Source organism: Ornithodoros turicata, unplaced genomic scaffold (genome assembly GCF_037126465.1).
Source record: "Ornithodoros turicata isolate Travis unplaced genomic scaffold, ASM3712646v1 Chromosome15, whole genome shotgun sequence".
NCBI classification, from domain to species: domain Eukaryota; kingdom Metazoa; phylum Arthropoda; class Arachnida; order Ixodida; family Argasidae; genus Ornithodoros; species Ornithodoros turicata.
Genome location: NW_026999318.1, coordinates 3,094,908 through 3,106,353, shown reverse-complemented (window position 1 = coordinate 3,106,353; position 11,446 = coordinate 3,094,908). Strand labels below are relative to the sequence as shown.

Genomic DNA, 11,446 nt, shown 5'->3' with positions numbered 1-11,446 from the left:
ACCCGCGGCCCGCCCATTATTCGAAGGCACCGGACCCTATCAGACCCGCAAACTTTACTACAAGTACCCTTGCAAACGCAAGTAAACAGTAGCCACCTTATGCAAACAACAATACGTCCCAGAATGGTAAAGAATTGTATACCTATAAAAGTCCGGCTCAGAAAAAAGTGAAAAGAACAAAGCAAAAACTTCTGAACGTAACCCCTATGCGTACAGACGAGTAACCCTGTTCGCTAATTATAACGGTTGCTCTTGCTTATCAAGGTTAACGCTAACATTTGCCATGTCGCAGCAGAAATTATATCGGACGTAATAAGCTGAAACATGTACGAGGGCATGAAGGGAGTGAAGAGGTGCGAATAAGAGCGGCGCCTGTCGTCACACACGGCACGTGAAGCACGGCTGCGTTGTTTAGGTTTGTTCAGGCCAAATTTTAGATCAGAACCCGCTCCGCAGTGTAAAGCGGGTGCCCGCGGGTCGTGCAGAACCTTTTCCTTCTTTTTTTTTTTCAATTATGGTCATGGAACGTTTCTCTCCTTAGCACAAGGTCCTGACGAAAGGCAGGGTGCCGAAGCCTGGCATGCTGGACAAGGACGGCTACCATATCTCTCAGGGTCGCGGCCTGTCCTGTATCGGCGGCATAATTGCAATGGCGCTGGTGAAACGGTACGGGGCGGCTTTGAAATCTAAAGGCACGCAGCCATGGACCTACAGGAGGAGGCCGAAGTCCTGCAACGTATGCTATGCAAAGGGCCATGACAACGGTGAATGTTCGGACTTCCTGAAGTGAATGAGGAAGTGGGCTTGCACAGCTGCATTACTCAGGGTTTCCACTCCAAGGGCGTGTTCCTGTAAGCGCGTGAGCGCCGTAGCATCATAGTGCCGCTCACTGCAAAAGCAGGGACTGCGCAACGATGTTACGGTGCTCACGCGCTTACAGGAACGCGCCGCAAGTATAGAAAGGATGCTTCACAAATTGAGCTATGAAAGGAAAACTGGTGCCTTTTCTGTAAGACTTGTTGCAAATAAACTAGCTTTACAAATGTCTCGTCTTTCGTTAGCTCACTTTATGAAAAATCCCCTTTATAATTGGCATTGTCTTCAAATGGAATGTATTATGCTCACTGTTCGTGAACATAACCACTGATTCAATTATTGCTGCGAACATCATGATGATCTTCGACACAACAGCTATATGTGTTACGCGCTTCACGGAGGCCCGGTAATTTATTGATTTCATAAAATAAACTAGTAATAAAATGGCATGACATGAGGTGGGAGCGCGAAACGTGAAAAATTGAAAACGGAGGAAATGGACAGGTGGATGAAACTAACGGACTGTGATACAAGGAATACGCGACGTACAGCAACGGCTAACCTGAACGGCGATGGAGCAGAAAAACATACAATGAACACCGGCGGCAGACTTGAATATGGCGATAGACGCGAGGAAGCAACAACGAAATACAAAAGCATATATTGTGTGTCTTCTCCTTTTTCCCCTTTTTTATTTTTCTTAACGAGTGGGGCAATAAAAGGATTTCTTTGGCAGAAGAGGAATTTGTTTGCAAAACTAGGAAATCACGTGACTTCACACAAACTTGGATAAGCTTCAGGTTGCTACATTCTTTATTTCCGTTTCCATTATGCTCCGCCCTTCGTCCACTTTGACTTTCGCTTCGTCGTTCCTTGTCCTTTCTTCTTTCCTTCTTCTTGTCCTGTCTTCCTCTGCCCGAGCGTGGACTTGCCGACGTGACACGGCTGCGAACGGAAGCATCCTGGTACTTCGACCAGGATGCTTCCGTGTACCTGCAACAGTGAAGGGATCGGCCCTTAGTCTACTGCAGAGCAAAATGCAGAATGAATACTTGCGTTTTTTGAAAGGAGCACACCGCCTCGAAAACAAAACGATGCAATGCTGAGAAATGTAGATCACACGTATACAGCATGAGCACGTGGACCTAGGCGTCCCAACGTTGATTGATGAAGTCGGAGCTGCTGACTGCGGGCAACACACGTGGTGGACGATTCAGGGGTGGACGAGCCGGATCCTAAATGAAAAAGGGCACAGTGCTGAAAACCAGGACTGAACAGGCAAACAGACGATACTGTAACTCACACTTTGCCAGGGGGAAAATATAACAGCTGTACATGCTGCGACGCTTCGGAGGGCGGTGGAACGTATAGCGAAGGCACCAACACGAGACGTCTAGGTCACACGTATATAGCATCAGCACGTGGACCCAGATGTTCCGACGTTGACTGTGCTGGGAGGTATTTCATTTTTCGCTACTTGTCTGTACCACTTCGCTTTGTTCTCTTCTTTGGTCTTGTTTCTTCTTGGTCAATTTGCTCGGTTGCTCCTTGGGCGTCTTTGCGTTTCTTCTCGTCTCTTGCCAGCTGTGCCTCAACAATGTAACTCGGATCCCGAATACACATTCCTCTGCTCTGTCTGGGGTCAACGAGCTCCGGAAGAAGGCAGTTGTTCAAGAACTTCTCCAGTGGTTCCAACATCTTTTCTCGCCAGAATACGTCGTCTCTAGGAATGCGTTGGACCGATATCTCTTTCCCAGAGAATACTACAAACAGACACCACTGCCGCTGGGCGATGTGCAGCTGTCCCTGGACTTGATAGTAATAGTCGCTATTCTCCTTCAGTTCAATTCGCTCATTCGCAGCCTCACGACAGTACTGAATTTTTTTTTGCTTTCACAGCCTCCAATGGGGACAGGGACTGTGCGGAATATGGGCACTTGACTTCTACCAATGTGTCCTTTCCTACAAGCCCGTCAGGTGTTGCAGCAAGGAATGGGTGCTCTTCGTCAACAAATAGACCGCATGATTCCACAGTAATCCCCATCTTCTCTTCCAGCTTCGCAATTGCAAACGGCTCATTGTCACGGCCGTATTCCAAGGACTTTGATGTGACGTCACTGTACAGGATTGAACGAACAGTGCTTTTGCAACTAGTCGTAGGAAGCATTTTGCACACTTTTCCAAACATAGATGCAGTGAGCCTTTTCCTTCTTTCTTGCATCCAGAGAGGCCGAGATGCGGGTCCAGCGGTGTCTTTCTGCAGCTGCTCTGCGTCTGCTCGTGACAGCCCGAGCGCCGCTTTGTAGTTCTCACAGGCGAACCGTAACTCATTCTGTTCCATGTCTGGCTTCTGTGCGTTAGGTCCATAGTCCAGATCAGGCCCACGTGACCTCCCGAACATGTCACACAGGGAAGCTTGCAACGAGATTGTCCTGAGATACGGTGTTTCTTCCTCGCAGCGTGTACAGCAGTACGGTGCTTGAGCATACACTTTGTGAACTTTCCTGGACTGGTGTTGTACATCGCCTTGTGAAGAGAACGGTGATACTGTCCAGAGTTGAATGCGACGACAGCGCCTAATGCCCGGGTTCCATACGAACGCTTCTGAGTATGGTTGATTCTCTTGCCGCCGATGTACTTAGCAACAACAGAATTGAAATGTTCAGCGGCGTTGTTATCAACATCGAGAATCAAGCTACTCGCATTGTTTACAACACGATTGGCTGCAGCAAGGATTTCATTGAAGAGTCCACATTTACGAAGGTCGGGCACATGGTTTTTCTCCCCGTCCTCTGGACCATTGCAGAAGTAATTTGCACAACTTCGGTGGTCACCAAAGACATGACATGGGCCATTCCTTATGTCCGCAACCAGATTTTGAGTCCTTTGTCGAAGGGAGTGCTGAGTCTCTTCTTTGCGAAATTTGATAGATTTGTAGACACCAGCCCTAAGACGAGCAATGTTCTTACCCAGGAGGTTCTTCATGGTAGATGGGACACCCGCCGTTTTCTTAGTCAAAACAATATCCCTCAGTCGGCCGCTATAATTACGCAGAATATGGTTTCGACATTCGATCTTCCTTACAACTTGGTTCTCGTATGGGGCTGCTTCAAGGATGGACTTGTACGTGCTCGAATCACCGTCAGCAATCAGCTGCATGTACTTTACCCCGTGGATCTCGATGCTGCGCCGAAAGCCTTCCACGATCGCGTCTTTCTCCATGCTGCTTGAGCTTCCTTCCCAGTTCTTGTAGCAGACGTGCTGTCTCGGAGTATCACCGGGTTTTGTCCGGGCACACATGGTACAGAACTTGTTGCGGACACCGAGGAAAAGAACCTTTAGCGTGCGGTAACCAACGATGGCGCCCTGAAAGTGAACCAGTATAATATTTGCAGATTGCGGTGGCCAAAATTACATGCCTTTAGAGAAAGGTAGAAAACGATGGAATAAATCACAGGTGAAATGTCAAACGATTATAAATATCCTCCATTTGGACAAATCCGTGTAGTGCCGTGCATGTTCATTTGTATAGATTTTTACTCGGATAATGCACTCCAAAGACCAAAGGAGTGAATAGAATCCACTTACCATTCCCGAAAGAGAATCGTACTTGTTTTTATACGACCGCTTTGCCCATGCGCCGTCAGCAACCACAGTGATCAATGGATAGCCTTCACTGTCCACCTCACCAGCTTCTCTTGCTAACCTGGCTTCTTCCACGCCAGCCTGCCTCATTTCTTCCCACGCAGCCTTTTCTATTCCTTCAGCAACGTTATCCTGGCACCTACTAAAGGTATCACTCGCCATGCACGGGATATCGAGAGAGCCAAGCAGCTCCTGGAGACCAGATAAGCCACAGCCGATAGAGATTATGCCAGAAACTGCAGCTGTGTTGACGTCGATGCGGCACTGGTTCTCTTTCGAAAATCGTTCGTCAGAGTGAACGATGACAGTTTTGTTGCACATTGGGCAGCGAAGAGTGAACGAGCTACGTAACCCGTTCCGCTGTTCTGATATGATGTCCATATCAGCCAAGCCGCAGTCAAACGGCGTGTGTTTCGACACGCTTTTCAGAGTTGAGAAGAAATGTCCAATGTCGATGATACGTCGTCCAGTGATTGCATCCGAATCTTCATGGCAATGATTCTCACTGGAGGGTGTCTCATTAGCCTGAGACAAGGCAGCGTCACCAGACTTAGTTGAAGAATCGTGCTCCACGTTGCTGCTGGTTGGATCAAAACTGTCCTCCTCGCAAGACACGTCAACATGTCGACCTGGTGCTTCAGTATTCGTCTTCCGCTGAGCTCTCGCACGTCGAAGTGAAGTCAACTGCGCTATCATTCTTCGCTTACGGGCACCAACGACATAACTTCGGACCATCCTTCGAATTGGAGAACTTTCCGCAACGAGAGGTAGCAGAAGTGTGGAATCGGCAGCCTAAATTTCGGTCAAATTCCCCCACATTGTGAATGTAAAAGCACTCCCGGCACTTGACCACCGACCTAGATCCGCCACGGGATCGTTCACCGTTCCAGGGGAGAACGTGGCTGACCGTATGCACAAAACAGTAGAAAGGAGATAACAAGACAGGTCAAAGTCTTTTGGTATTCTGGGAATGTGGCGTTCACCTCTGTGTTATAACCTTTGCGTAAAAGAACGCTGTGTAAAGGAGAGCCAGGCGACGCGACCTCTTGTGTCTCCTCCTTGGCTTCTACGTGGGCTGTCGCGGCCGACGCTTTAGAAAAAGGTTGACTGGGCAAAGTTCAATTCAAGAAATCAAATTTACTTCAGTTGAATATGAACTCAAATATTTTTTCAACGGTGGCAAACCAATGTGCCGGAGGAAAGCCTTTAATCCAAAATTTCCCCGTAGAGTCATTTTCTTATAGAGTCATGTGACACGTTTCCTGACGTGACATTTATCACAAATTTGTAAATTTGTCACAAAACCACCTTCTGTTGCCGTTCTACCTTGATCTTAAACTTGATGCTTTAACCTTCATCGAAACTTTCATCTTGAGCCATACACATACGCTTCTAATTCGTATAAATACTCGTGAAACGTTCGCATACAACTTTCCGCCGAGAGATAACAAGAAATCATTCGATAAAAATGGACATGGTTCTCTGTTATGAGGCAGTGCCATATGTCATACATTTATCGGTATTTATTGAACAAGCATTCCTGACAACGTTCACGTCGCTACAATGCCCCTCTTCCACCTTTGGTTCCTGACAACGCACGGATTATTGGAATATTTACGGGAATCTCTAAATAACCTTTTATGCTTTCAGTTTTTCATCTGCTTTATTTTGTCTTTTCCGCTACCAAAAGCGAAATTGGTAATATAACATGTGTGCTCCCTTTCGTTTCCTTGGTGGATGGAGACGTCCCCGACAAAAAGGCTGCTACCCGTTTTCACTTGGCAAGCCTACCGACGGCGGGTATTATCTACCTTGGCCATCAGTTAATCCGCTTTCAAGGCACCAAATGGGCCTCCTACAATGGGCTTCTGGTCCCTTCTGACTCACACCACGAGAAGGAAGGATATGGGTTTGGAATACGGGAGCTTCCTCACGCGGAGTGGTACTTCTCCCTTCTGATCCGCGGCATGGCGCTACTATGCAGGGGGAAGACAGGACCATCTCCCACGGCTCTCGGTACATCTGCATTTTGCCCTTAATCTCGATAACGGGTGAGCGGATTTCAATGAGTATGGTATCAAAATACTCTGGAAAGAATTCTGCATCCGAGTTTCAATACGGATTTTGCGTTTTTCTTCTTACTTTTTAACAAGAGCGCTTCAAAGTTGCATTCAATTTTTCCCGTGCTTTTGCAACGCCTAGAAAAATGTGAAGAGCGAAAATAAAAAATCGGTTCTGAAGCTCAAGTGCACCATTGGACAAGCTATCGTACAAAACAAACTGGGTGAAAATCCGTCGAATATTAGCCGAGATTAAGGACGAAACGTGTTCCATAGAAAATACATGGGGCCTTTGGAGCTGGTATCCCCTCTTAAAGAACCTTCAGGAACACAGCTTTTAATTAAGGAAGGGATTCTTAGTTCATACAATAATAATTAAAATTAAAATTTCTACCATAACAAGTCTGAGCTTCTTTTATGTGACCTACATCTTCATGTTGTAAATCGACATAAAAAAATCATACATCTAAATAATTAATTATTCCATGCTCAAATCATTTCAATGCTATTAAATACGAGTCTTTTTGATTGAAGAGCACAACAGGGGGGACACACCGCACCATCCAGGAAAGCATTACTTAAACAAACAATAGTTAACACTGTCAGAGGGACATCATTAGCACAACTTTTAATTAAAGAATCTTTAACTTCGAAGCTTGCTATCAATGCGACCTGAGCTAGGACGAATGCCGAGGAACGCGAACTATATAGGGAGGACAATTTTCATTGATATGAAAGACGATACAGCCCTCACTTTCTTGTGCATTCAGAATCATTACATGTACACACATTAAATACAATTCCGACTCACATTTACGCATTTTGCCGAACATTTCCATGAGAAGAACACAGTGACACACACACGCACACACACAAGCTCAGATAAACTTATTACCTGACCCCAGTCCGCTAGAACCGGTTTCACTTCTCCTTTCACACATCCGTCTTTCACTCTTTCCTCGAAACGCGCGGGAGATCTCCCTCAACCCCAATCGACGATTCCCTCCCAAAGTCAAAATACATTTGGGTGCCATCATCATTAGAGTGAAGGATGATATCAAACCACAAGTAACACCATAAATGCAAGACTGATCTTGCTGTTATATGAAGGCGATATTTTGTTATTATATTAATTGAACAATATACAATGATCGCAAATACTCTATATGTAAGCATCTTCAGGGTGGCCAATTCGAATTTTGTTGTAACTCACACCCCCGTTTTGTTTGCTTATCAGATCACCATCACAAATAGGTGTAAGAAAATAATAATTAACTGCGTATATTAATCGAAAGCAACCAAATACGAATCTACCAAGGGAAGAGCAAAACGCAGGAACATGTGGATAGTTGGAGAAGTAGAATCAGACACACGATCACAGCAACAATTATCATTGGTCAACACTACAAATATTATGCTAAAAAGAGGAGCACAAGTTAAGAATATGTATATAGATGGAGAAAGTATGGATGAGTAAAATCAGACACACAGAATCGTAGCAACAATTTGCAATAGTCAATGCTTAAAGAATTAATAATTATTATCTACTTATATTAATCGAAAGCTACCAAATACGAATCTGTCAAGTGAAGAGAAAAAACAAACAAAAAAAACAGGAACATATAGACAGATGGAGGATTTATATCAAACATGCAGAATCGTAGCAACCATTATCGTTTGTCATTGCTTGGAGGAATAATAATTCTCATCTTATATTAATCGAAAGCTATCAAATACGAATCTGTCAAGTGAAGAGCAAAACACAGGAACATGTAGATAGTCTGGAGGAGTAGAATCAAACACACAGAATCGTAGCAACAATTATCAATAGTCAATGTTAGAAATAACATGCTAACAGGGGAACATCGAATAATCATTACAGGGATAGAATCACTGCGAGCAGTCATAGAGGTAATTAACACAATCAATAGTCAATGCTAAAAACTGTCAGAGGGATATTATTAACACAACTTTTTAGTTAAAGAAGAGTTAACTTTTATGCATGCTGTCATTGCGACCTGACCTAGGGCAAACACCAAGCAACACGAATTTCTATAGCAGGACAGTGTTCATCAATCTGAAAGAGGCTACAAAGCCTGCATTCTTTTGCATTCGGGATCATTACATGTGCACAGATTAAACGCAATTTTGACTCACATTCTCGAATTTTGTTGAATATTTCCATGAGAAGGACAAAATAGCTTACACACAGAGACAAGTTCACTGTCCCCCAGTCCCTACAGAACCGGTTTTCTCCTGTCTTTTCATTTGTCCCTCTCCATTCTTTTCTGGAAACCTACGGGAGAGGTCCCCCACCACAACCTACGGTTTCCCCATGGCCGAAATTCCTGTTGCATGGCAAATCAGTGGACTGAAGGATGATATCAACGCACAAGTAACGTCATAGATTTTTCAACAATACAATGGGTAAAAACAAACGATATGCTTTAATTGAACGTAGAATCCCGAAGTGAAGAAGTTGTAACACAAAGTAAACATCATCGCTTTTCTTTGCTTTTTCTCTCTGTAGCATTCATCATCACTACAAATTTTTAATATACTCATACCGTTTTTTTTTAATGGTATGGATAAACAACCGCTTCACATGTATCGAATCATTATTCTCTCCCTTAATCAGGAGCATAAATTTGTAAATGAAAGAACATATGATAATACATCTATAAGCTTACTTTTACTTTTTATTTTTTTGAGAAGTTTCATGGCTTCGAAGACCACCGTAATTTCACGCGTATAAGCCGCACCGCAGATAAGCCGCAGGACGCGTTTTTTGGGACGTTTTGAAAATTTTCTGGCAGATAAGCCGCACCCGCAGATAAGCCGCGGGCAATACGAGACGACTGATTTGTGCGACAAAGGAGACCATAGAGAAGGCCATAAACCCTGTGGTCCATACTCCGGGATCGGCAAAGTGTACAACAGAGGAGGTCAGTTCTGGAGTTCTACCAAGATCGGATTGTGCCCTTGTGGGGGGGGTTTCGTGGACTGATGGGTCAGTGATCTTCCAGAAGACGTGAATCACTGTCACCACTTTCCTTAAAGCTGCTTGGGGGAATGCACCAGGAAGATCCCCTTATGAAAATGGACTATACACTTGGTGTATAGCCGCTATATGTTCCTATATACTTGTATATTGCCTCTATACCTATGTTGAAAAATGTATAGGAGTCCTATACAAAAGGAATTGCACAACATGAATACAAAATATGACATAAAATGGCATATAAAAATGTATAGAACTTGTTGTATACCATTTGAATGTCAAAGTTGAATATGAAATTGCTAACTGCTTTGTATAGAATGTTTATTAACAAAATGTTCACATGTAAACACAATGCACATGTAAAAACGTCATTTAGATTTCGATGTTGTACAAAGTTAGTCACTAAAAAAAAGTATAATTGGGTGCACATGAATAGTTCAGACTCAGGGCGAGTCACAGCAACCCCTCTCACCATCGTAAAGTAGCGTACACGGCAGCGAGCACGGCCAAGGCGGCCAGGGTACGCGAGGCAGCGAGCACGGCACGGCCAGGGCGCATGCGCTCGTCTTCCATGGCCGGGATTGTTTATCGTGGCGTGGCGGTGGCAACAGTGGCTTGTTTGACATGTTTGTGCCCTCGGGCTTCACCCGGATCTACTCGGTTGCTATTGCAGCTCAGGTGAGTATGTCGGCGTTCAAAGAATTCACCTGAACATGTTATAAAAGTCAGAGGCCAGGTCAAGATTCAATGTGGCTAAATGAGCTGTGTGTATATGGCGCCGTACCAGCGGCAAACGTTTCTGGCAATGCACAGTAATAATAGCTGCATAGCCTCCGTCTTCACAGCTCCGCGCATTCTGACAGGAAACAACGTAGAAGATGAAGTATGCCACTGAAAGGATGAATTTAATTAGATACGAAACACATGCACTGCACGCGGACATCAATTTTCGCACATAGCCTCTATCTACAAACACCGTGGTTTCGCACAAGCGTGAGCATTTCTGTTTCTTTAGTTCATGGGAATGCGGAACCTTTTTTTATTTTTTTGCATAGCCAGAGCACTCCACAGGAATGAAACACCGTTGATTGAATGTATTCTTTTATATCTGCTGGCGCGCAACATCCACAAAAAGTAAGCTCGCTGTCTCAAATTGTTTCGTTGCTGTTTTCATGTGCAGGTTTATCTCCTGAAACTCTTGGCATACAGATCAAAGCCCGTCAGTGTAGGTGTGCAATAAACAGATTTTTGTGAATGCCGTCTCTCTTTTGCTTACAGATGTTTGTTCTAGAAAACAGCCACACATCTCTACATGCCACTGCAAATTGCGGAATGATAGGTGAATAAATAACAAAACCTGTACTTTTTGCACTGACTTCAGCTATGAAAATAACGGTCACATCGTTTATTAGGTCTCTGTGCTGCATTTCTTTCTTTCTACTTCTGTTCTATTCTCTGTACTGCATGAACACATGTAACGACACTCTGAACTGCAGTCGTGAAACATTTTGCATACTTGAAAATGTCGCAGATGCTCTACAAATGTTCTAAACCAAGTGCTTCTCAGCAACAAAATTGGCCAAAAAGTCTCTTGACAGGTACTACACATTCTAATATATTCTACACGGTCTAATTGGTATAATAGTGTCACATGTATGTTTTTGTACGCGACAGCTACATGGGTGAAGATGGAGCAACATGCTCATACACAACCTCTGAACAATACAAGTTGGATCATCTACCAACACTCTATTCTGACAGTCACTGGGCACGCATGCAAACTTTCATTAATGTTGATTGTTATGCACTTACACAAAATATCACTGCAATGAATTACTTTTAAGTTTCCAACGACATCCAGTTTAAGTAATACACCCTGTAGAATACTGCAGGATGACCACTGCGAAACTACAAGGACAACATT

General features: G+C 44.2%; 1 pseudogene; it reads right to left on the bottom strand.

The window, feature by feature from the left end:
• Window positions 1–2,283: 2,283 nt before the first annotated feature.
• LOC135372429 (uncharacterized) lies at window positions 2,284–3,215 on the bottom strand (annotated as a pseudogene).
• Window positions 3,216–11,446: the final 8,231 nt, after the last annotated feature.